This window comes from Protopterus annectens, chromosome 14.part0 (assembly GCF_019279795.1).
Source record: "Protopterus annectens isolate FY-2018-M chromosome 14.part0, PAN1.0, whole genome shotgun sequence".
NCBI lineage: Eukaryota > Metazoa > Chordata > Ceratodontiformes > Protopteridae > Protopterus > Protopterus annectens.
In genome coordinates, this window is record NC_056748.1 from 704,791,095 (window position 1) to 704,818,528 (window position 27,434).

A 27,434-nucleotide genomic window follows, 5' to 3' on the forward strand; every position below is an offset into this window, starting at 1 on the left:
AAGTTCCTGTGTTGCCCATTTCCTTTCTTGGATAAAGGGAGGCTTCTTTGTTCACCAGTGGCAGTGGGGAGCTTGGAACAGCCTATCTATCCCTGGAGGAGTGTTCCCAGCACAAGAATATGGTAGTCTATTGGCCATTTTGGTCCAATTTCTAGCTCTTTCAAGTCCCCCTGTATAAAACCCGCTTTAGCGCAGCTTTGCACGATTTTACGCATAGCGCAGCATCGGGCAGCGCCGCTTAATTGGGTTTAAACCATTCTCAGCTCCACAAAGTCTGCTCTTCACTTTTTCCCTTAGAACTGATCTAGTTCTCATAATAAACAAAAAGCCTGGCACTTGCTCACTAAAGCAATTATATAAGTCAGCACTAAAAAATTAAAAGCACTACACCCTCACAAACTCCCCTTGAGTACTTTGTTCCCCATTGGCCCTTTTTTTCAATTATAAAGGAATTCCCAATACTATTCTAGCATGTCCAAAGGTCAGTTGACAATCTCCCCTCCGGTCCAGCTGGTGAATCTGGGAATCTTGAGGCAATGTTACAACTGCCTCATGTACACAGACAACCCTCTCCTCCTCCCAACAAATTCCAACACATGTGAGAGATGCAACCATATAGCCAAACTGGAGGCTAAGCTCTCTCAACTCAGTACTGGCGTAACCAGTCAGGAGGAGAAGGAAACCACACTCACTACAATTCCAGTCTTACATAGACCTACCACGACAGCAAACCAAACACATAAACACACAAAAACATACTCGGAGGCTCTAAATAAAAATCTGCCTAAGCAGCAGAGACCTCCAAAGCAGACACCCAAGCAACCGCTACCCCAATAAAAAACACGTGCAACACATAGCTCACAAAGCCAGTGTGCTGAACAGTCACAACCCTTAAGGCGAAACAACACACCTGATACACTTGTAATAGGTGACTCTATCGTCAGGCACACTGACGTCCCGCTCACCAGGCTGAACAAGGAGAAGGTCATGGTGAGCTGTCTGTCGGGCGCCAGGATCGGCCACATAACACAAGCACTCAGGTCACTCCAAGGCAAGTACAAATATGACTCTGTCATTGTCCATGCTGGTGTGAATGACCTGAGACGTACCTCCCTGGACTACATGAAAAGAGACATAGAGGAGCTCCCTGAGCATGTAGCCCAGGCCGGTATGATCCTGACCTTGAGTAGCATCTTACCCTCACCAAGAATGATGCCACAATATGAAGACAAGATGATCAATTTCAACAATTAGCTTAAGTATCGGTGTCATTCAAAGGGGATCCAATGCCTGTCTGCCTGGGATGACATGCTCAACAAGCCACGATGCTTCGCTAGGGACGGCTTGCACCTGTCACCCCTGGGCTTTTGGATATTGGCAAAGGCTCTTGCCACCCCCATAGTGCCTTTTTTAGGCAAGGCTCAAAAGACAAACCCACCTCCATAGGTATCACAAGGGATAAGAAACTAAGAGTAATGCTACTCAATGCCAGAAGTCTAACCTTAAGATGCACGCACTCGAAATTCTCCTTAGCATGGAGAACATCGATATCTGTGCAGTAACAAAAACCTGGTTCAAGGCTCCCGAGAGCACCCCAGCACTACCAGGTTATACCTCATACCATGTTTTTCGGCCCCAAAACTTGGACCGAACCACAAAAGGAGCGGGAGTATCAATATTCATCAAAGATACCCACACCTCCAGGTTGGTGGCACAGCACGAAGCATCAGAGACTATCCATGTGCAACTAACAGTGGGTCAAACTGCCTTCCAGTTTATAGCTTGCTACAGACCACCCTCCCAAACCCAGGAACCCCACTCAGCTTTCCTGAGAACACTGGAAAATATGAAGGTCTCTCCAAACACCATTATACTGGGCGACTTCAACTACCCTAACATAGACTGGGAGCATTACTCTAGCTCCAACACCCTAGCCCAAAGGTTCCTAGAATTTATAAACTTAAATACAACTTGTTGCCACTCCCACAAGAGGGGAAAACATACTGGACCTGATCATCACCAACATGGGGACTCTATGCTCCAGACCAGAAGTGTATCCCTCACTGGTAAGATCAGACCATAAACTAATCTCACTAGATATTCACATCCCAACCCCAGCCCCTGCCCTGAAAACCACAGTGAAAAACTTCTCTAAAGCAAATTTCACACTCCTCAAAACCGAGGTGGAATCCTTCAAAGCCCCCAGGCCTGTGGAAAATACAGCCCAGACCACAGAATCCTTTATAAATGCATTCTATGAACACCTTCAGGAATGCATGGATCATGCAATCCCAAATTAAACCAAGACCCAATCCTCCAAAGTTAGGCGTCCTGTCTGGTGGACCCCAGCCATAAACAAACTATACAATAGAAGGAGGAAGCTACTACATGATAGAGCAAAATCCCAAAAAGGGAAGGCATCTGTGATCAGTATTAGCAAAAAACTATGGGCACTCATAAAATCGTCTAAGGCCAGCTTCGAGAGAAAAATTGCACAGGACACTAAGGATAATCACAAGGCTTTCTTTAGTTATGTTAGGAACCTGGGTGGGAATTCCCAGATATGCTCAGAATTAGTCCAAAATGACAAAAAATACATCGAACCCACAGACATTGCCAACATCCTAGCTGACAGGTTCAGCGCAAACCTCTCCCCCCCTTCCCTACCAAAAGGGCAAATATCTATCCCAGCAGAGTGCTGCCCCCCTGACATCTCAGATGCTCAGGTAAGAGCCGCCCTCTCTAAAGCAAAAAACACAACATCAATTGGACCAGACGGTGTCCCGGGCTGCATCCTACATGAACTCCAAGAAGAACTAAACCCAAACATAAAACTACTGTTCAATCTCAGCCTTACTACAGGATATGTACCCAAAGAGTGGCGTACAGCAACAGTGGTCCCTCTCCACAAGGTGGTGCCTCAACGGATCCTGGAAACTATCACCCCATAAGCTTGACTAGCTTGGTCTGCAAAGCTATGGAAAGGATCATCATGGACCTCATAAATAAAGATATTGGGGACCTACAGACACTGGATCCTACCCAGTTCGGCTTTGTTAGGGGCAGATCCTGCCTCTTAAACCTGGTCGATTTCTTTGAAACAGTCACCAAGGCCATTGACGAGGGGAAGGTCATCCACACAGCCTACCTGGACCTTGCAAAAGCCTTCGATACAATACCCCACTCGGGCATTATAGATAAGCTCACCAGCTTATATATAAACCCCTATGTCACTAGATGGGTTGCAAACTGGCTCAAGGACAGAACCCACATGTTTAGAATTGCTGGAGCCATGTCAGACTCCAAACCAGTTACAAGTGGCATCCCACAAGGCTCAGTCCTGGGACCTCTCTTGTTCAGTATATATTTCTCGGAGGTACAGGCTAACACGGAAGGACTGTGGCTGACCAATTTCACAGATGACTGCAAACTGGGCACCATAATAGACTCTCCAGCCGACACAAGCATCCTACAAAAGGGCCTCATAGAAACAGACAACTAGTGCCAGAGCCATGGCCTCAAGCTAAACGCTAAAAAGTGTATAGTCATCCCCTTTGGCAAAAACAAAGTGCCCACAAATTACCACATAGGTGGTAATCCATTAAGTACAGAAGAAGTAATTAGGGACCTGGGGACCCAAGTTGATAGCAATCTCTCATTTGACAACCACATGGCCAAAGTGGTTAGAAAAACATTTTATATAGCCCACCTAATCATTAAGGGATTCACATCTAGATCAGGGGAGGTCATCGTGCCTCTTTACTCATCCCTCATCAGGCCCATAATTGAGTACAATGCCCCTTTTGGGATGTACCTTACCAGACACCTGCAGCAACTGGAAAGACCCCAAAAGTACCTCACCAAGAGGATCAAAGGGCTCAAACAGATGCCATATGCTGCCCGGTTAAAGAAAGTCCAGCTCTACTCAGTGGCATACCGCCTGCTCAGAAGCGATCTGTGCCTGACGTATAAAGCCATGTCCAGCCCGGAATTAATGGACATGCTGCACCTCAGAAAATCCAAATCCCATCAAGTTACGCGCTCGAGAGACTTGAACCTCAGCACTGAAATAAATAGGACATGCTGGAGGGACAGATTCATAACCCAGAGGCTCCCTTCACTCTGGAATAAAATCCCAGTCCAGGTTAGGCAGAGTCCCTCATTGACTCTCTTCAAGAGGAATCTTGATGAGTGGATGGGAGATAGTAGGTTTACCCGGGGTATCACTTCTGTGTCACTGTTAGACAGAGGCACAGTATACTAACCTCGAAAAAGGGCATAGCAAAATTCATTTAAAATGGGTGGTGGAAGCCAAACACACTCTGGCTAGGCTTATAAATGCCCTAGGGCAGATAGCCTAGTATGAACCTATGAACCTATGAGCCTATACAAACCTAGCCATAACAATTCCCTGGCTATTTCTTCCCACACTATTTGTAGGTTTATAAGTTGGTACTAGGCTATTGGCCCTATGGCCTATACAAGCCTAGCCATAACAATTCCCTGGCTATTTCTTCCCACACTATCTGTAGGTTCATAAGTTGGTACTAGGCTATTGGCCTTATGGCCTTACCTTACTATATGTCTTAAAATATATAAAAAGCAGTTCTGCACTACCAGCTGAGAAGTTGTTTAAGATTTCAGACCTCATCACTGAATCATTGGGTCTCTGAGTGTTGTTTTAGATCCCACCGTGTGGCTATGAAAAGTATCTGATCTATAAAGTTCAGAAGTGCTACATACATTGCTTTATGTTCCTGTTCTACCCATCTGGCTGTCCATCTGCATGAAGATATGAATCAGAGAAACTGTCTGGGTCCACCTGAGTAGCTCATAGTCCTTAATGGCTTGCAATACATTAGCTCTGCAGTATATTTAGAACAGAAATTCCATTGTCATTAGGATAAATGGTGACCAATGATTCATAGGGCATGAGATGATCATCATTCTGTGAGCTACAGTTTTTTGCATGATCCCTCACACGTGCTCACCAAGGCATTGTCAGTCAACCTGTCCCTATGTCCTTTTGTGTGCAGGAGGAACCCTAGTGAAAATGTATGCTGGTATGGGGAGAACATATAAATATAAGTTACCTTAATCAGGGATCAAATCTCAATTTCAAGCTCTGTGAGCAAACAATGCTAATCACAGTACCACCATGCTATTCTGCCTGTTGAAAAGAGCATGAATAAATATTCCACTTCCTTATTAATGGTACTTGAATTCATAGCACACAGAAGTAAAGTTCAAATATAAGAAAATGACCAGAATGCAGAAATACAAATAGTTGTTCATTAGTTTCCATTAAAAATAGTTGTATTAAGATGAGGAACATTACATGATACATAAAGTATGACCTCTTATTACTACATTTAGTACAAATTCATCTTTTTGTTGTATGTTTTTATTCTCAGACACTAGTACTTCAGGGGGAAAAAAGCTCATACATCAAGCAGAAAGTTTCCCAGATACTGTACAGTATCCACCTAGCTGGCTGCTGTTTCTCTGTTCTCAGTCACCTGAAGTTAGCTTTGTCTGCTTGCATTTCCTCATCCTATAATACAGCTGCACAACTGATTTTTGTGTGGCTTTTGTATTCACTCCTGCATGATGCGTCTCCCATAGTTGTGTGAGTTGGTGTACTTAAGTTAGAGTCGCGCAGTGCTTCCCGTGTGGGGCTGTGGGGAAGAGAACTTGTTCCCCAAATATATATTTTTTAATATTGTTATGGATATGATGTTTAGGGGATGTGTGTTTTCACTTGCTACTGACTGAACAATTAAAGGATTCATGCCGTTGGGTGTCTATTATTCTTAGCAAACATTGGAGGCAACATTTGAAAACATAATTTAAATTCTGAATCTGAATAAGAGAGCAGGTACTCTCTAATTCCTTCCAGCCCTGCAAAGGCATGCTCTAGATACTCTGAAAGTCTAAAAATCTGTTTGTGGTGTAAACGTATCTTCAACCTCTTGGTGCAAGAAATTTGTACAAAGCCAGAAATAGTGGTGGGGATAAAGGCTCAAAAATAGGGACAGATTTTAAATACTGTTCCTATAAACTTAAAAAGTTACTAGAATGACAGATTTTGCATTATTATATATTTTCTGGTGGATATGAAGTCTGAAACTCAAAATCTGTCATTATTTAGTATTATGTAGTGACTTCAATCCTCAATGATTTGCTAGAAAAACATAAATTTTATGAGGAACAGACCAGAAATAAGAGGTAAAAATCTGGACAATCTGCAAAAATCTGGACATTTGAGCAGTATTGCTGTAAGATACATTGCTGGCATTTCTGTATACAATTAAAATAGCTAAAACAATTCTGCTAGATTACTCTTACAGCTAATATACAGCTTTGCTCCCCATGTTTTAATAGCCTTTTCAGCAGGCTGAAGCTTAGGCATACACTTATCAATGATGCCATGAAATGTTCATTGCAAACTACAGGCATAGTAGGGATGCATATGTAAGAAACTATTTTTTTTTTCAAAACGAAAGCATTTGGGGTAAAGCAAGAGCTGAGTCAAAGAACAAAGTTGTCAGATAACCAGAGCTCAGAACTATAAATTATCAGGTGAATGGGTACCTACAATTTGGAATACTGGGTCTAGGCTACTAATGGTCCTCTGAATCAACAGCCTCGTACTGACCTATGAACCTATGAACTTTATATGGTTATATTTTGTTGCAATTTATACAACTTTATGTCACTTTTTAATGTATGAAAATAAAATCAGTGTTATATTTGGCTCAACATTTTTGAGTGCTACTCCCAGGCTTAGTCTGCAAATGATCTACTGGGATCAGTGCTCTGTTTGATCAATCAGTTCAACAAAATCAAATACAATAACATAATAAGGTATAAGCAATATACCTCTCAATACGCATTTTAGAAGTTTCTGTAAAAAGATAGCAGAGACGTGAATAAATTGATTCCTTTTCTATAGTTGAGGGTTTATGCTGTTTCACCCTGTGCACCCCTGAAGCACTAGGAATGCAGATAACTGTCTAACATTAAAGGGAATGCAGCAGAGTATAACACGGACAGTGCAGAAATTGGCAAGGAACATGTCTGTAGCAGTGTTTACATAACAATATAGTGTATTCAAATCCTCCTATTAGAATCCCATCTCTTTACAACCTTTAACCCTCACTAAACACCATTGGACATTCTGTATCTGATCTTCTTCTAGGCCGCCTTATTTAGTTTAGTTGGCGCGGTTTTTGCACTTGTTCCTACTCAGCAAAGCTCCTCGTGGTCCTGCAGAGTGATGCTAGCAGCAGAGAGACAAAAACAGTGACTGCTTACCTGATTCAAGTATATTTTTTCTGCTATTACCTGTGCGACTGTCCTTTCCCGCCGAAAAGCAAGTTATATCTGCTCTTTTACCTGTTTAAAGCTGTTTTTCTGTTAAGTTATAACTGCACTTTAAAAGTTTGTGTTGTTGTTGAATTTACCTGTTGAGGCTACACACTCAAGTGCACTAGCCTGTGTTATACATTTACTGCATTTTCTGCTGTTTGTGTAACAAAAAAGAAATATATATATATATCCTTGTTTCCCGCCTTTCCTGACCTAGAATAGTCCCTAATACAGGCTTTGCTGTATTCTGGACTTTTGGATAGTTCCTGTGTTGCCCATTTCCTTACTCGGATAGAGGGAGGCTTCTTTGTTCACCAGTGGGAGTGGGGAGCTTTGAGCAGCCTATCTGTTCCTGGAGGAGTGACCCCAGCACAAGAATCTTGTAGTGTATTGGCCGTTTGGGGCTAATTTCTAGCTCTTTCAAGTCCCCCTGTATAAAACCCGCTTTGGCGCGGCTTTGCACGATTTTGCGGATAGCGCAGCATCCGGCAGTGCCGCTTAATCGGGCTTAAACTTTTTTCGGCTCCACAAAGTCTGCTCTTCACTTTTTCCCTGAGAACTGCTCTAACTTTAAATTGAAGATCCTATTTTCTATCTAAAGCACTGTATTTGCACTTGCTCATACAAGCAATTTTTTAGCACTAGAAACCAAAAGCACTACACCCCTAGATACTCTCTAGAGCACTCGGCCCCTATTGGTCCTTTTTTATCAGTTATAAAGGAGTTACCTATACTTGTCTGGCATGACCAAAGGACAGATGCTAGTCTCCTCTCCAGTCCAGCTGGTGAATCTGGGAATCCTGAGACAATGTTACAACTGCCTCATGTACACAGACAACCCTCTCCTCCTCTCATCAAGCTCAAACATATGTGAGAGATGTAACCATATAGCCAAACTGGACGCTGTCCTCTCTCAACTCATTACTGGCCCAGTCAGTCAGGAGGAGAATGTAACAACACACACCACAAATCCAGTCTCACATAGACCTACCACAATGTCTAACCAAACACATAAACACACCAAAACATATTCTGAGGCTCTAAATAAGAATCTGCCTAAGCAGTAGAGACCTCCAAAGCAGACATCCAAGCACCTGCTACCCCAAAACAAAACACGTGAACCACATAACTCACAAAGTCAGTGAGCCAAACAAACGCAGCCCTTAAGGCTAAACAACACACCTGATACACTTGTAATAGCTGACTATTGTCAGACACACTGATATCCCACTCACCACACTGAACAAGGAGAGAGTCACAGTAAGCTGCCTGTCAGGCGCCAGGATCCGCCACATAATGCAAGCACTCAGATCTCTCCAAAGCAAGTACAAATATGACTCAGTCATTGTCCATGCTGGTGTGAATGACCTGAGACGTACCTCCCTGGACTACATGAAAAGAGACATAGAGGAGCTCTATAATCATGTAGCCCAGGCCGGTTTGACCCTGACCTTGAGTAGCATCTTACCCTCACCAAGAATGATGCCACAGTATAAAGACAAAATGCTTAATTTTAACAATTGGCTTAAGTATTGATGTCATTCAAAGGGGATCCAGTGTCTGTCAGCCTAGGATGACATGCTCGACAAGCCACGTTGCTTCGCTAGGGATGGCCTGCACCTGTCACCTCTGGGCTTTCGGATATTGGCAAAGGCTCTTGCCACCCCATAGTGCCTTTTTTAGGCAAGGCTCAAAGGACAAACCTACCTCCATAGATAACACTGGGAAAAAGAAACTAAGGGTAACGTTACTCAATGCCAGAAGTCTAAACCTCAAAATTCACGCACTCAAAGCTCTCCTCAGTATGGAGAATATCGACATCTGTGCAGTAACAGAAACCTGGTTCAAGGCTCCCGAGAGCACCCCAGCACTACCAGGTTATACCTCATACCACACTTTTCGGCCCCAAAACTCGGACCGAACCACAAAAGCAGGGGGAGTATCCATATTCATGAAAGATACTCACACCTCCAGGTTAGTGGCACTGCATGAAGCAGCAGAGACCATCCATGTGCAACTAACAGTGGGCAAAACTGCCTTTCAATTTATAGCCTGCTACAGACCACCCTCACAAACTCAGGAACCTCACTCGGCCTTCCTGAAAACACTGGAGAATTTGAAGGTCTCTTCAAACATCATTATACTTGGTGATTTCAACTACCCAAACATAGAATGGGAGCATTACTCAAGCTCCAACGCCCTAGCCCAAAGGTTCCTTGAATTTCTAAACTCAAATGCTATGGAACAACTAGTCACCACTCCCACAAGAGGGGAAAACATACTGGACCTGATCATCACCAACATGGGGACTCAATGCTCCACACCAGAAGTATACCCCTCATTGGTAAGATCAGACCATAAATTAATCTCACTGGGCATCCACATCCCGTCCCCACCCCCAGCCCAGAAAACCACAGTGAAAATTTTCTCAAAAGCTAATTTCACACTTTTCAAAACCGAGGTGACATCCTTCAAAGCCCCCGGGCCAGTGGAAACTACAGCCCAATCTGCAGAAACCTTTATAAATGCATTCTATGGACACCTTCAGGAATGCATGGATCATGCAATCCCAAATAAAACCAAGACCCAATTCCCCAAAGGCAGGCGTCCAATCTGGTGGACCCCAGTCATAAATAAGCTTTACAACAAAAGGAGGAAGCTACTACATGATAGAGCAAAATCCCTAAAAGGGAAGGCAGCTCTAATCAGTACTAGCAAAAAACTATGGTCCCTCATAAAATCATCCAAGGCCAGCTTCGAGAGAAAAATTGCACAGGACACCAAAGATAATCACAAGGCCTTCTTTAGTTATGTTAGAAACCTGGGCGGCAACTCCCAGATATGTTCAGAGTTAATCCAAAATGACAAAAAATACACTGAACCCACAGACATAGCCAACATTCTGGCAGACAGGTTCAGTGCAAATTTCACCCCCCCTAAGGATCAAATATCTATCTCAGCAGAGATTCACCTCCCTGACATCTCAGATGCTCAGGTAAGAGCTCCCCTCTCCAAGGCAAAAAACACAGCATCAATGGGACCGGACGGTGGCCCCCGGGCTGCGTCCTACACGAGCTCCAAGAAGAGCTAAAACCACATATAAAGTTACTGTTCAGCCTTAGCCTTAGTACAGGATATGTACCCAAGGAATGGCGTACAGCTACAGTGGTCCCGCTCCACAAAGGCGGTGCCTCAACAGACCCTGGAAACTATCGCCCCATACGTTTGACTAGCCTGCTCTGCAAAGCTATGGAGTGGATCATCATGGAGCTCATAAACAAAGACACTGGGGACCTGCAGATGCTGGATCCTACCCAGTTTGGCTTTGTTAAGGGCAGATCCTGCCTCCTGAACCTGGTTGATTTCTTTGAAACAGTCACCAAGGCCATAGATGAAGGGAAGGTAGTACATACAGCCTACCTGGACCTCGCAAAAGCCTTCGACACAATACCCCACTCAGGCATCATAAATAAGCTCTCCAGCTTAAACATCAACCCCTATGTCATAAGATGGGTTGCAAACTGGCTCAAGGATAGAACCCACATAGTCAGAATTGCAGGAGCCATGTCAGACTCTAAACCAGTTACTAGTGGTGTCCCACAAGGCTCAATCCTGGGACCTCTCTTGTTCGGTACATATTTCTCTGAGGTACAGGCTAACATGGGAGGACTATGGCAGAACAAGTTCATAGATGACTGCAAACTGGGTGCCATAATTGACTCACCAACTGACACAGACATCCTACAAAAGGGCCTCACAGAGACGGATAACTGGTGCCAGAGCTATGGCCTGAAGCTGAATGCCAAAAAGTGCATAGTCATCCCCTTTGGGAAAAACAAAGTGCCCACAAATTACCACATAGGTGGTAATCCATTAAGCATGGAAGTAATTAGGGACTTGGGGACCCACGTGGATAGCAATCTTTCCTTTGACAATCGCGTCACCAAAGTGGTCAGAAAGACCTTCTATATAGCCCACCTTATCACAAAAGGGTTTACATCTAGATAATTAGAGGTCATTGTGCCCCTCTACTCATTATTCATCAGGCCCATAATAGAATATAATGCCCCATTTAGGATGTACCTAACCCGACACCTGCAGCAACTGGAAAGACCCCAAAAGTACCTCACCAAGAGGATCAAGGGACTCAAACAAATGACCTAGGCTGCCCGTTTAAAGAAACTCCAGCTATACTCAGTTGCATACCGCCTACTCAGAGGTGACCTGTGCCTGACGTATAAAGCCATGTCAAACCCAGATTTAATGGACATGCTCCACCTGAGAAAATGCAAATCCCTTAGAGCTACACGCTCGAGGGACTTAAACCTCAGCACAGAAATTAATAGAACATGCTGGAGGGACAGATTTATAACCCAGAGGCTCCCATCACTCTGGAATAAAATCCCAGTCTATGTCAGACAGAGCCCCTCACTGCTTCTTTTCAAAAGGAATATTGATGAGTGGATGGGTGATCATAAGTTTACCCCAAGGATTACCTCTGCATCACTGCTAGACAGATGCACAGTAAACTAACCTTAAAAGGGTATAGTAAACTTGTTTAAAAGGGTGGCGAAAGCCAAACACACTCTGGATATGCTTGTAAATGCCCCAAGGCAGATAGCCTAGTATCAACCTATGAACCTATGATGGTGCCCTCAACCAACTTTGATGTATAGAAATTTCTCTGTACCATCACAGTCTTGACATCACCTGTTGGAATATTCTTTCTTCAACATGGACTGTAAGTCTGAGTGGTTGCAGACTCCTAGAATCTGTACTCAGGCACCTCACCAGTGCGTCTGATAGTCTGCTACTACATTTTTGCATGCAAACAGACACCTTGTGATGTCATTTCTAAGTTATTTTACTTAACTACAGGTAGCCTGATTGCATAAAGGCCTCCCTTGATGTTGCTTTTAAGATGCTGCACTCACATGCTAAGTAAATAAACTTTAGGCTTGGTGAATATGGAAGAGATGATATCCCAGGGCTATGATTAAACAGTTTTCCACTGTTGCTCAGCTTAGTATGATTTAGTGACCTATATAGTGCAAATGTGTATAGCTGTTTGAAAGGAATATGTGCTCTAGTAATGTACCTGGGTGGGGTCACAGAATGGGTGAAGACTGCTGTCATTAAGTTATAATGCTGTATCCAGACTACATGTCTAATACTGTGCCATATGGGAAGAAGCCACGTCCTACATGGCTAATACTGTGCAATAGGAGAGTGAGCCATGTCCTACATGGTTAATACTGTGCAAAAGGAGAGTGAGCCACGTCCTACATGGCTAATACTGTGGAATATGAGAAGGAACCATGTTCTACATGGCTAATACTGTGCAATAGGAGAGTGAGCCATGTCCTACATGGTTAATACTGTGCAATAGGAGAGTGAGCCATGTCCTACATGGTTAATACTGTGCAATAGGAGAGTGAGCCATGTCCTACATGGTTAATACTGTGCAATAGGAGAAGGAACCACATCTACCTTCTTGGAAAGAAGTTTTAAGCCACGGCAAATGGGTGCCTGTGGAGTTGTTGACTGCTTCCGTCCACCTAACAGGGAGGAATGCCACTGAATATTTATGGTATATATAAAAAGGTGGCTGAAGATACAGTGTATAGGCCAAATGGTTGCATCTAGCACCTATAACACTGCATTTTCCCCCTTCACTTTGCTCCCCATCTTTCCACCAACCAAAGCACCCATATTATTCTTTTTGTTGGCCTAGTGTATTTTGTCCACCAGTCAACTTGATTAGCATATGAAAAAATATGTTAGGTAGGGGATCAGACAGAATATATGGACTAAATGGTTTTCATCTATTCTCAGAATGTGTTATTGCTCCATGTGTGTTTCAACATTTCATTAATACTGTCTTAATATTACCCAACATAACAAGCTGCTGGTCACACATGCTGTAAGTGAAGTAGCAATCAAAATACACAATCCTTGTGATGAATAAAGCATTTGTGGTATTCTAAAGCACTGAGGTAAATACTAGCAGAACTGCAAACTGAGCAAAGGTAAAACAAACTACATTACACACGATAACAAATTCCTTACTCTTCTGCAATTCCAGATTTTATTTGCTTTCAACCAATCCCTCCCTCTTGCAGGAGGTGGGGGTGAAATGTCAGGTGTCTGTCTTGACTACATCTACTATGATCACTTTGTCTAGACTATAGGCATGTAAGGCTGCTCTCATGTTTGTTGGGTGGAGATATTGCATGGATATTTATTTTCCCAGTGGCAAAAAAAAAAAAAAATACACTAGACAAAAGAAAAATAAACAGCATCAGGAAATGTTAAACAAAAAGTAGCTTGTTATGCATCATTGACATATTTGTGTCTTACATTGTGAGAAGGCACTGCTTTGTTTGGCAGCACTTACTTGACTACATTAGCTTAGAGCATGAATATTTAATTTTTTTTTTCTTACTCTGTAAGGGAACAGATGCCTCTGCAGAGATTGCATCTTGTTGAACTGAAAGTACACTACAATTTTCAGTGGTTACTGAGCCCACGTTAAACTTTTTGATATATATGTGTCTGAAAAAGTAATTAACACCTATTGCGGGTCTCCCCACAAGATTAATTTCTCAGGCATAGATTAATGTAAATGCATGCTCAAGTGTTTTGAAAATATTTTCTCTATTAATCTCAATCAGCAATGGCTAACTGCCACAGCAACTGATGAAGATATAAGATTTCTTATATCTAGGCAAAGATTTCTGCACTGCTTTCCAGTTTTTTCCGGGCATGCAGTTTTCATTTTTTTATGTTAAATCTTTGTATACATTTTTATTTGTTTCCTTTGCTGTTTTATAATTACTAATTGTATACCAATGAAAGATGAGACCTGTGTAGACTGCAAAACAGGTATTACTTCATAATATTGCAAAATGGTAATTCAAGTTCATACCTCTCAACTGTTCAGATTTTTGCAGAATGTCCAGATTTTTGTCTTATATTTTTGGTACGTTTTTCATAAAATTGTGGGTTTTTGGCAAATCATTGAAGACTAAAGTCAGAATATAATGGCAGACATTTGAGTTTCAGAATTCATACCCTCCAGAAAATTCATACCAATGCAAAACCTGCTATTCTATTAACTTTTTAAGTTGTACAAGTTCGACTACAATTCTCAGTTGCATGCTGTGTAACTCTAAGCTTGCATCTTACCTTCCTAGTCCATTCGGGTCACGCTTAAAATGTGTTTCAGGTTAGTGCATCTGTTCTGGCTAAATACTATTTGGGAGACCAACAAAAGGTGTTAATGTGTAAAGTAAATGTTGGTGGTAGCCGGCTGGGTACCTCTCTGAGAAATGTAAAAGGAGACAGGAAACTAGTTGGATAATTGATCTTAGTAAGTTCAAATCAGAAATGTGATGAAATATATGAAGTGAGAAGTGTGTGATTCAGCAAGCAAGCCATGGCTTATTGTACAGAACAGCAGACCAGGCTGCCCACTCCCCCCTGCTTTCCCACTACAGAGCATAGCCTGCTTCACCAGTAAGAGGGCACTGGTGCTGTAAGTCGCACAAGGTTAAACTAGACTTGGGGGATATGGTTTTGACATACTGATGGGTTTTAAATATGCACTACTGCTGCTCAAGCAGTTCGTTTAACCCGACGTTTACAATTGCAAAAAATTAAAAACAAAATGCTGGCATATCTGTGTATGTGGACAGCAAGTGCTGTTTCTTGAAGATTATGTATGAAATCATTACTAATTAATGAATCATTAATAATTAATGAGTCACAGAGGTCTAAGCTCCCCCACATTGTGTTTTCTAAGAACTGAGCTAGGGCTATAACAACTCTATTAGACAGTCTTATAGTTATTAAGTAACTGCAATGGCTGCAATCATATCCAGCACTCCCACTGGTGAAGGAATATACAGCAGTAATATAATAAGAGCATCCCCCTCCCTCCACTGTACTCACAATCGCTCTTCCATTCTCACCTTACCTCAGACTGGGACTGTTCCTGCTCCCTTCCCACCTAAATTACACTATCGTCTCTTTCAAATCTCCCTTCAATCTCATCTACTACCACCTCTGATCACTAACATTATTGTTAGAACATACACTAAGCTTGTATTAACACTTTATTTTATGACTTGTACTTTTAATTATATTATCTGCATTACTTTTGAGTTTATCAATATTTTAACATTTGTGTTTTTTTTTAAACATATAACTCCCTGATTTTGTATTTGTATTTTAAATTGTATATTTATGCTTTTGTATACTGCATATTCCATACTTATGTTATATTCTGTTAACTGCTTTTGGAGCTTTTCTTCCAGAGCCTCCACTGAAAATGGGCTCTGCTTCACCCAATGGACTTCCCCAGTCATCAAACTGGAAATAAATAAATAATAATAAATAAACATATACAGCTAACCGAAATGAGAAAATGCATTCATGTGCACTTGAGGACAGCATGTCAGCAATTCTAAAATTATTATTTTACTTGATTTGATTAAGTTTTATATAATATGTAACAAGATGTCTCTTCAAGAAATTCCTATTAAAGCTCATTTACAGATTCTTAAAAAATAAGTCCATTTACTGAAAATAAACTCCAACTTAAAAAAAGGTTTACATAGCAGGACAATATTTGTTTAATAATCTAACAAATTTTAACTTTATGGTGTAATTTATATTACTTTCCATTTTGCATAGTTTTTATCTTTTTATTTTGCCACACTCTAAAAACTGTTAAAAAATAACACCTCCTTGAGGGCAGGTGTAGGAGGATGTCTCTGTAATCGATAGGAACCCAGATATACAACTCATAGAGGAAGCACGGTGGGGAACACCCTGATATGTGTTGTGAGTTTGTGCCTCCTGAAGTACATGGCTGCTGAAAACCATCTTGAGAGCCACCCTTAACACATCTCTACTACAAGCTGGTGGATGCTGAAAACCATCTTAGAGCCACCCTTAACACATCTCTACTACAAACTGGTGGAGATTTGCGAGCCAGGAATGTCACACTAAAAATTATGACCTCATGACTTACCAGTTTTGTGAGCTAGATAGAATATGCAGGTTGCTGATAATGCTAAACGTTTAACATTTAGTACTCTGATAAAAATATATATCTATATGATAGTTAGATATCTGCCAATCAACAGATAATGAGCTAGTAAAAACAATTTCATGCAATAAGCAATAGTTATATGCAGTGAAACTGAATAATATGCAAAAGAAGAAGAAATAATCCTTGCAATATGACAAGGAGCTGCAAGTATTCTGATTGGATATGAGGCAGTGCATCATGGGACCAATGCTGTGTGCCTTGCCCATCTGCAAATTGGACAAAGGTCAACTACTTATTAGGCAGTGGACTTGGCAGAACACTGTGTCTAGACTAGTAGAAGCTGTGTGATTTTATTAGTGAATCATCACCAGAAAATGTCATCCTCTTAGCAGCAGATTAGCTGCAGGCCTGCCAGAGTTTTTTTTCTGAGTATGGAGAGAAACAAGATCCAGCATAATACAGATCACTGTTAGTGAAACGTTTTGTGTTGGTTGTAGACTTGACACAGGATTTTCAACTTATACATTGAACAAATGGTTCAGCATAATACTTGTATTAAAAGGTTTTAAGGAAAATGTCTTAGCTTTTAATGACTATGCATTTGCGAGGTATATCAAAGCTGATCACTTTATGATATGGAATACCAATATTGCGAAGATACCTTTTTAAATATTATATAATCAACTGTTGACATTAGCATTAGATTTAAAGTATGATAAATGAGGTGTGGGATCTTATTGTTAATTTGGCATGTGGAAATGCAATTTAACTGATAATGTGTTAAATGTTGGCATTTATGGAAAAGAAAGAAAGCTGATGTATAAAAGTAAGTTTTATAAGCAAGGTATTGAAAGTATCTAAAACGTATTCCATACAGGCAGTGTTTAAAGGTTGCCAGAAATACCTCTGGCAAGAGTCTGCAGCAGAAACAAATCTGCAACTGTTATAGCTTTTTAAATCATGAAGTTAAAAATAATGTGGCCATTACCATGATAATAATGCTGACTGTCAGGGTAATGATTAAGTCTATCAACAGGGGCAGTGTGACAATGCTGACCTCCATAAATGGCACAAACAAAGATGAGAATAATAATATATAATCTGTAACTGCTTTTGCTTGATAATTATAACACAGAGGACGTAATATAGAAAAGTTGGACCCTGTAAACAAGTGACCATTGAGTTAAGAATTAGCCAGGTTTTGTTTAAGGAAGAAATAGGAACATAAAGAATGCTTGGGGAGTTAATTTATTCTCTACTAAAGGTGACAGTCCAGTGTTACAGATATGGCATTTGCCTATGTCAAAGTCACTAAGGGGAAGTAGGTATTGGGTTTCTGACTATAGTGCATCTGCTTTAATTTATGTAGCAATTTGGCTTTGCAAACCATTCTCTGATGGCATACAGAAATGAAGTCATGTTTTAGAATACCAAAACATACAAAAGCCCTTTGAAATAAGAATGAATACTGTGCCCTGAGCCCTGATATTGGGGGGACAGATGAGAGGTGTTATACATATATATATATATATATATAAATATATATATATATATATATATATATATATATATATATATATATATATATATATAAATATATATATATATATGGATACATTTTATATCCTCAAAATACTGAAATATCGAAATTCAGTATTTCAAGGCTATAAAGTCGAAGCCTTAAGACAACGAAAACTCAGAAGGGCGAAATTCAAAATTTCGCACACCGGAGATTTTGAATTAGCGCTTCTACTCCACACACACACACACACACACACACACACACACACACACACACACACACACACACCTTCCTCCCCACACACAAACACAAGCTTTCTACTACATAAAAGCAGGGGGGCAAGCACCTCTGCACCCCCAATGTGGGAGGCTGCACCCCCACATCCTCCCTACTTAAATAATCTAACTCTGAAGTTGCACTACATACAAACACACACAAAGCACCACCACAGAAGCTACATTTTCCTCGCACACACACATCACAGCAACAAAGCACACTAACACACACCACAACCCCTACCCAAAACCCTTAACAAATAAACACTTACTTGAATCCACAACCATAGCGAAACACCGGAAGTGCTAATTCAAAAATCTCTGGTGTGCGAGGTTTTGAATTTCGCTCTTCTGAGGTTTTGCTGTTTTCAGGCTTCCACTTTATGGGCTCGAAATACTGAATTTTGATATTACACACACACACACACACACACACACACACACACACACACACACACACACACACACACACACACACACAGATCACCTCCAAGATTGCACTACAGTGGAGGAAAGGGCAAATTCCTGACAATGGCCAAGCAATTTTTTTCCCCTGGGAAAAAATTAACTTATGTAGCCATTTGGAGTTTTGGGATTTTGGTGGATATGTGTCAATGAAAGGGCATTCGATGAACAGCCCTTTTAAAAAGGTAATATAGACCCATTTTCTTAAGGACAGTATGTTTGGCTCACTGCAGAACTGGTTCATACCACAGCAATCTAGGAGTCTAATCATCCATCAGTACATAACAGGACTTTACTACTTTTCCTGCCTTTGAAGTCATGGGCTGACTGTACATGAGGACAGTGGTCACACAGGTTCAGTGGACTAACAGCTATAAGTCTCCTCTAACCACCTATTAACCCGAAAATGGATGAGAGGGTAGTTTCAGCTATTGTCATCATGTGGTAGGACTTGCCCTTAGATTCAGAGACAAGAACTGTGGCCATGTAAATTGCCTACTGCAAGTAGGTACAGTATAAACAGTTGTGTAAAATGTGATTCAAAGACACGTTTAGACTCAATAAGGAAGACCTTATTATGAGCTAATGTGGATGTCTCTGAATCAAGAGTAATTGCTGCCATTCCTAAACATCACTTTTTGGCAGTAATTGTCACTGGTGGTATATGCATTGTGTAGGCACAGGACCCCCCCCCCCCAGTCACTCTCTCACACACCCATGCAGACTTTCTCACACACACACACACACACACACACACACACACACACATATATCTGACACCATTCTTACCCCTGCAGACATGCACACACATCACACACACACACACAGAAAATCATCCAACACTATTCACACCCCTGCAGACACACACACACACACACACACACACACGTGCGCACACACACTCACGCCTGTCACCATCATGACTTACTTTGCCATTGAATATAACAGTGAAGCAGCATTTTGGTTATGTTAGTTAACATAGCTGGCCATCCTAATTTACACAGCCAAGTGATTCAATGATTTTAATTAATTAAATTAAAATATAAACTGTTCTGTGCACAGTTATTCTGTAAGGCAAGTGCTGAGATCTGATTTGGTACACATGCAGTTGTGCATGTGTGTAAAACTAGCTCTGCCCCTGGTGTTCTTGGGTGACTGAGGTAAGATTAAGAATAAGACAGCAACAGAAAGTCCATGATGTAAGACTACAGTTGCCATCAGATTCACTTGGCTGATGGTGATTTGCAGTTGCACTCGGTCAGCTGAAAGTTAATTTAAATCTTGTTTTCTTTATTCTCTATGGAATGGGGCAGTCATGGGGGCACACAGTTTCACAAAAGAGACACATGCCACTGTGTGCCCTAGTGTAGCACCAACCTTAAAATGTGGACTTTCTAGAAATTAGTAATAGCACATAGTTGGCAATGTTGCCATAGTTACCAACAAAATGAAAATGTTATTATTCATTTGCTACCAGTGTTTATTATTGTACGGATGAAAGAAACAATGAAGCTGGTAAAAAATCAGGTCCCATGGAATCACCACTTCTGGGAAAACAAGAGCTCCAAAGAAATCAATGGCAAACAGTTTTTTTCTCAGCTACTAAACAGTAAAGATAATCCCAAATCTTAGCAGAGGTAAAATTAAGTGGAAAAAAGAATATCAATATAAACCTGTTATACTGCAAAAGTGAAAACAGTAGTTAATTCTAGAAAGCTGCTGTTATTCATGCTGGAGTACTCCCAATTAACTCCAACAGCCAAATATGTACATTAAGGACAGTGGCAACATAATTAATGACAGCACTTGCTCCAAAGAGCCGAAAATGTCATTCTGTATACCAGTGGCTTTGGGGAAATTACAATGTATTTCATGCAATTTCTTGAAAAGGATGCTGCAGTTATATTACCAGGAGAATTGCAATGCTGACTATTTTCCTCACTTCTGGTTTTCATGGCTTTGGCTTATAATAATGAGAAATGTTGCAGTTTCTTCCAGAGAGGCAAGACATTGCAGTCAATTTTTATTTTCTTAAGTATTGGTTAGATGGCTGCAAGACTCAGTAACAGCATACAGCTCAGGCCAGAATCAAGTTTTTCCATATTTTGAAGATTACATTGTTATGTTCATGTATCTTTTGAAATTTGAAATGATATAGAAATAATTTATTACCTGAGATATAGTTAAGAGTTTGAATGAGGCCTCAGGAAATAGACTTATGGAAAATGAATTGGCTATGCAGTTGTTGAACTGGGATAATATAATAATAAAAACACTGTTTTAGAAATAGAGAGCAGGATTGCTTTTCATTTTCTGTTTTTTATTTTTTACCAAGATAGTGTGCTGAACAGCAAGGACCCATTTCACTTACAGCTTGAGAACATGCCTGGTAAGTAACTTGCTCAGAATCACACAGCAGATAAATGGTGAATGGGGATTCAAACCCTTGTGTACAGGTGAAAACTCATTAGTAGCTCATTACATTAGTCATCTGGAGTAATTAGAAAAGTTTTTGCTGGCCTTGATTTAACCCTTGTTTTCTGAAAAGGTAATATAAAAAATGTTAGCAAAGGTAAACAAAAGGTTTTATATCAAGTAAGATGAAGCAGTAAAGAGAGCTTTACTTGTCCACAGTTGTAAGGAGAGACACATTGTGAAAATGAGTGGGAAAATCTGTTTCAGAGTTATGCTATAACAGCATTAAAAATAATTGTGTCCACTGATTTATATGCTACCGTCTCTCCCAACAAGCCTATCCATGCCCCAGAAAACAGCTTCTGGATTCTGGGATGGCTCTGAATCTTCAAATATATCTGCCAACACCACGTGAGGTAAAACAAAGACAGACAGCATAGTCATCACACTAGGTGCTTGCAAAATCCTTTGCTTTTCCATGTCTGTCATGATCTGTTCACCTTCATTATTAGCTTCAGGATAAATGGACTACATTTGGATTAGGGATGTTTTCTTACCACAAAAATAAATAATAATACACAAGCAAACATTTCTGGTAATATAATATAACATTGACCTTTTTAGCCAATATCCAGAAGCCCAGAGTGGACAGGTAAATACCATCCTTGGCAAAGCAACTTGGTCTGTTAACCATATCTTCATATGCTGATGAATATTGAATCCTCCTGGAACACCAAAAACTAATCCAATTATTAAAGTCAGTCATTTTATTTTCATACTTTGGCATCATATTTGGTGAAGGTAGAATGCTGCTCAGTGCACAGCACATACCTGTCTGAACACATATTCAGAAAGATCTATAATGTCTCTCTTCATATAGTCCACTATGGTACATCTCAGGTCATTTAGACCCACATGGTCTACAACAGAATCATACTGGTACCTGTGGTGCATTGGCCTGAGTGCGTGCATAATCTGGTGGATCCTGGTTCTGAATAAGCAACTAACTCTTATCTTCTCCTTGTCCAGTCTGGTGAATAGGCCATCTGCATATTGTACAATAGAGTCTCCTAAAAGAAGACTCCCTGGTAAAGTGTTTGTTTGCCTTATGGGCTTCATTCTTGGGGGTCCATTGGGTGTAGGCCTACGCATGGTGTTTTGTATTATTTCTGTTGTGTGCTTTAGAGATTTCTGAGGGTAGTTGCTGCTGCTTGTAGGCTTAGGAGGTCTTTGAGGTTTGAGAAGATTCCTTTCTTGTGCATCAGCATTACATGGTCTGAGTGTGTGATGGACACAATGTGTGGTGGATGTAGTCTGTGCGTTCTTTCCAACCTTGCCTGTAAGTGAGATTTTTGCCTCCAAGGGAATTGTGTATGTACATGTCTTTCATATTTTGTTAGTTTCTTTAAGGATTAAAAGGCTGTCTGTGAACATGGGACAATTGCTACATTGTCTCAAGATGCCCATATCTACCAAGCTGGCTATAGAGCCATTTGGAAATTGTATAGCCAAGTTGTTTGAACCCATATTAGGACAGGCTATTATAGTTTGAGGACTGGATTATACAGAAGTCTCCTAGGATGGTGTCTAAGGAAAGGGACTAAAGTCTGATAGTGCTAAGATGTGGTATTAGTGCTGTTAGATGTGCAAGCTAGCTGCTCTAAGCTTAACTCTGTGTACCACCTACCAACTGCGGCTGTGCAGTGTGCAGCTATTCCCAAACATACCTAAGGTATAGCAACAGAAAGGAAACTGTAATAGAGCAGTGGCCTTAGGTGAGCTGGTGCCCTAGGCAAAAGGGCTCCACGGCGTCCCTCCCCCACACCACCCAGGTACCCCCATCCTGGGCTACCTACACCAAATAAATACTGGAAAAGCACTTCTGCTACAGCGGCGCCCTAGGCGGTCGCCTAGTTGACCTATGCCTAAGGCCGACAATGGAACTCCTGAACCCTCTAGTTAATAAGGGACTTTACTTTAAACTCTTTGGAGTACATCCCAACTCAGAAAGACCAGGCAAAAACCTTTCTTCCTCCCCTTCTTTGTGTTTCCTTTCTTAATCCCAACTCAGAAAGACCAGGCAAAAACCTTTCTTCCTCTCCTTCTTTGTGTTTCCTTTCTTAACCATACAGTACAGTGAAGCATCATGTGAAGCAGAGGTCCTCCCTATGGGTGCTGTGAAGTGCAACTTGGGGAATTGGAAGGGAAACCGGAAAATCATCCCCGGTTTGGCACCTATGTCTCTAATGCAAACAGGTAAATTGTAAATGGTTTATCTCCTAGGCACATGCTTACACTTATTAAGGGTTTCAGAACATGTCAGAGGTTCGGGATGCATGGCTATGCTTAAAAAGTTCCTTGTGGTCATTAGCCTAGTAAACACCTATGAACCTATGAACCTATGAGTATGTATCTTCCTTCTCATAGGTGTAACCATAGGTGCCGGAACCATCGAGTGAGGGGGAGGGAGTGCCCCCCCTCCCCACTTATACAGCTGCAAGACCTATACTCATTAACCCAGAGTACCGTCACAGGGTGCATTTAAGGTTATATCCGGCACTACCTCAGACGTTAGATATACCGATATGTTACATCCGAGGTTGTCTAGGAGCCCAACTAAGTTCACAAACACATTGTAACTTCACTGCTGAAATTAAAGTGAAAAGGTACCTGAGCTTTCTTAATTACCTTCTTAACTTTAATTTTCACAGTAGAGTTACTATTGTTTAATCAGCTCGCCGTGCACCCTTTTTATGGTTGTGATCTGATTGTTTACATTGAGACGATTTTCTCTGCTTTCCCAGTTATAGTGAACACAAACACTAGCTTCCCCCTTCAGCTGTATTAAAGAAAAATAAAAAAAATAGATGGAACTATAAAAAAAAAACCTTTGTAAGGGAATACATTTAATTACGGGCGTTAGAAATAACTGTTGAATACCATTGCTTAGCCCACATTCTTTCTCTGGCCCTGGTTGTGATGCAAGAAGTGACAGTCAGATTGCTGCAAGAGGATTCATAACTCAGTTAGATTAAGCTAGTGTTCACTGACATTCCAATTCCTAACCCTCTGATGCTTAAAACTTTTTTTTAAAACCTGTAGCAATCAAATTCCTACAGGTTTCACCACACAACAGGCGCGAACCAGCTTCATAAGAACATAACCGCAACGGGATTATCGGCACTTTAAATGGGTAGATTTTGTAAGCAAGACAATACATGTATATATATATATATATATATATATATATATATATATATATATATATATATATATTTTTTTTTTTTTTTTTCCTGAAGCACAAACCCATATTTCCTTAACATCGCAGCTCATTTTTTTACTATCTATTTCTGTGGATAAGTAGGCACCAGTAATATGTGGTTAAGTAATATGCTAATTATCTGTCAGGCTGCACTTGGCTCTAGCAGAATTTAAATGTGAAGTGAAACGGTTAGGTAGCTCTAACTACAGAATTAATCTTCATTATAACAGGATCTTTTCTTAGGTTCATAGGTGTGTACTACGCTAATGGCCCTGGAGACTTTACAAGCCTAGCACATAGAATTACCCTAGCATCATGCCACCCAACCTTAGTTCCTAGTGCCTCTGTCAAGTAGAGCCACTGGAGTGATCCCCGGGGTGAATTTTCTAATTCCCATCCACTCATCAAGATTTCTCTTGAAGAGGGCCAGTGAGGTGCTCTGCTTGACATGTATGGGAAGTCTATTCCATAGCATGGGCAGTCTCTGGGTTATGAACCTGTCCCTCCAGCATGTTCTGTTGATTGTGGTAGTGAGGTTGAGGTCTCTGGAGCATGTGGTGCTGAGGGATTGTGATTTCTTTAGATGTAGCATTTCTAACAGAGCTGGTTCAGACATGGCTTTGTAAGTCAAGCAGAGATCACCTCTAAGTAGGCAATATGAGACAGAGAATAGTTGGAGTTTTTTGAATCTGTCCATATAGGACAAGGGTTTAAGGCCTAGGATCCTCTTTGTGAGGTACTTTTGCAGCCTCTCCAATTGTTGCAGGTGTCTAGCGAGGTACATGCCAAATGGGGTGTTGTACTCGATGATTGGCCTAATGAGGGAAGAGTAGTGGGAGACAATGACCTCTTCTTCCTGAATGCAAAACCCTTAGTAATGAGATGTGCCACATAGAAGGACTTTCTCACCACAGTGGCAGTGTGGTGGTCAAAAGAGAGGTTGCTATCAAGCTGTGTTCCCAGATCTATTATAACGCCTTCTGTGTTCAGTGGACTACCATCAATGTGGTAATTCAAGGGAACCGGGTTTTTCCCAAAGGGGATAAAGACACATTTTTTGGCATTGAGCTTAAGGCCATGGTTCTGACACCAGTCGTTGGTCTCATTGAGGCATTTCTGTAGGATGTCAGCATCACTTGGGGAGTTAATAATAGCTCCCAACTTGCAATCATCTGTGAACTTTGTCAGCCAGAGTCTCTTTGTGTTGGCCTGAACTTCAGAGAAGTAGATACCAAACGGGAGAGGACCCAGGACCGAACACTGTGGGACTCCACATGTGACTGGTTGGCAGTTTGACTTGGAGTCAGCTAACTTTTACACTGTGGGTTCTATCTGTGAGCCAGTTTGCAACCCACCTAATGATATAGCGGTTGATGCCTAGCTTAGTAATGTTTTCTATGATTCCTGAGTGGGGAATGGTATCAAAGGCCTTGGCCAGATCAAGGTAGGCTGTATGAATCACCTTACCTTCATCCACAGGTCTGGTGACTGACTCAAAGAAGTCAACCAAGCTGAGCAGGCATGATCTACCCTTCACAAAACCAAACTGTGTAGGATCCAGAGTTTGAAGATTCCCTATATCCTTGTTTATTAGTTCCATGATGATGCATTCCATACCTTTACATATCAGACTCATCAGGCTAATGGGGCGATAGTTCCCGTGGTCTGTAGTCACTCCTCCTTTGTGGAGAGGGTTGACTGTAGCAGTGTGCCATTTGGTGGGGGCAAAGCCTGAGGTGAGGCTGTGATTGAACAGGGCACACAGGTGAGGTGCCAGCTCACTCTGTAGTTCATGTAGAACATAGCCAGGGATACTGTCAGGTCCCATAGAAGCTGTATTCTTAGCCTTGGACAGTGCTGTTTTAACCTGTACAGCAATAATACTGGGTGCCTGGCAATCTACTGGTATTGTGATTGGTCCTTGGGAGGGGGGGTGGGGGGTGGGATAAAGTTAGCACTGAATCTGTTCGCCAGTATATTTGCAATATCTGTTGGCTCAGTATAGGAGATACCATTGTGCAGTAGCTCAGAGCAAATCTGGGTATTGCCATGGAGATTCTTTACATAACTATTCCAGTCTTGGGACTTCACCTTATTCCGCATCAGTTTCCTCCTTCTGTTGTAGAGTTTGTTTATGGCAGGGGACCACCAGATTGGCTTCCTTTTTTTTGAGGAGAGCATCTTAGTTCTATTGGATATGGTGAGATCCATGCATTTGTGTATGTGTTTGTACAGTGCATTGGTATATGATATGGTGGTCATGCAACTATTCTTCATTTGCATGGGTGCTGTGAAGTTAGCCACTGCTGTTTTTAGGAACCCAAAGTTAGCTTTGGAGAAGTTTTTCATGGTGGTTACCTTTGTTGGGGGGGGATGTGGATTTCCAAGGTGATTAGCTTATAATCGGATCTAACCAGGAAGGAGTTGACTATTGGTGTGGAGCAACAGTCGCCCATGTTAGTAATGACCAGGACGAGGATGTGGCTACCTCTAGTGGGGGTAAGAACAAGTTGGTCCAGGGCATTGGAATTAATGAATCCCCAAAAGCGTTGGGCAAGTGTATTAGTACATGAGTAGTTTTCCCAGTTAATGGAGGGGTAGTTGAAGTCACCCAGTATAAGAGTGTTAGGTTGGACCCTAATATTCTCCAGGGTGCTTAGGAATGTAGAGTGTGAATCTTGGGACATGGCTGGGAACCTATAGCAGGCAACGACCTGAATCACTGTCTTACTTAATGTTAGCTGCACCTGAAGTATCTCAGATGTGTTATGTTGGGCTACCAGTCTGGAGGTGTGCATATCCTTTATGAATATGGAGACACCACTGCCTTTGGAGCTTCGGTCCAAGTTCTGGGGCCGAAAGATTTGGAATGAGTTGTAGCCTGGTAGTGCAGGGGTGCTTTCTGCTGCCTTGAACCAGGTCTCTGTTACAGCACAAATGTCGATGTTCTCCATTTTAAGGAGTACTTCGAGCGAGTGCTTTTTGAGATTTACACTTCTAGCGTTGAGCAGCATGACCCTCAAATTGCATTTGTTTGTAGCTGTTACGGTGGTAATTTGGTCTTTG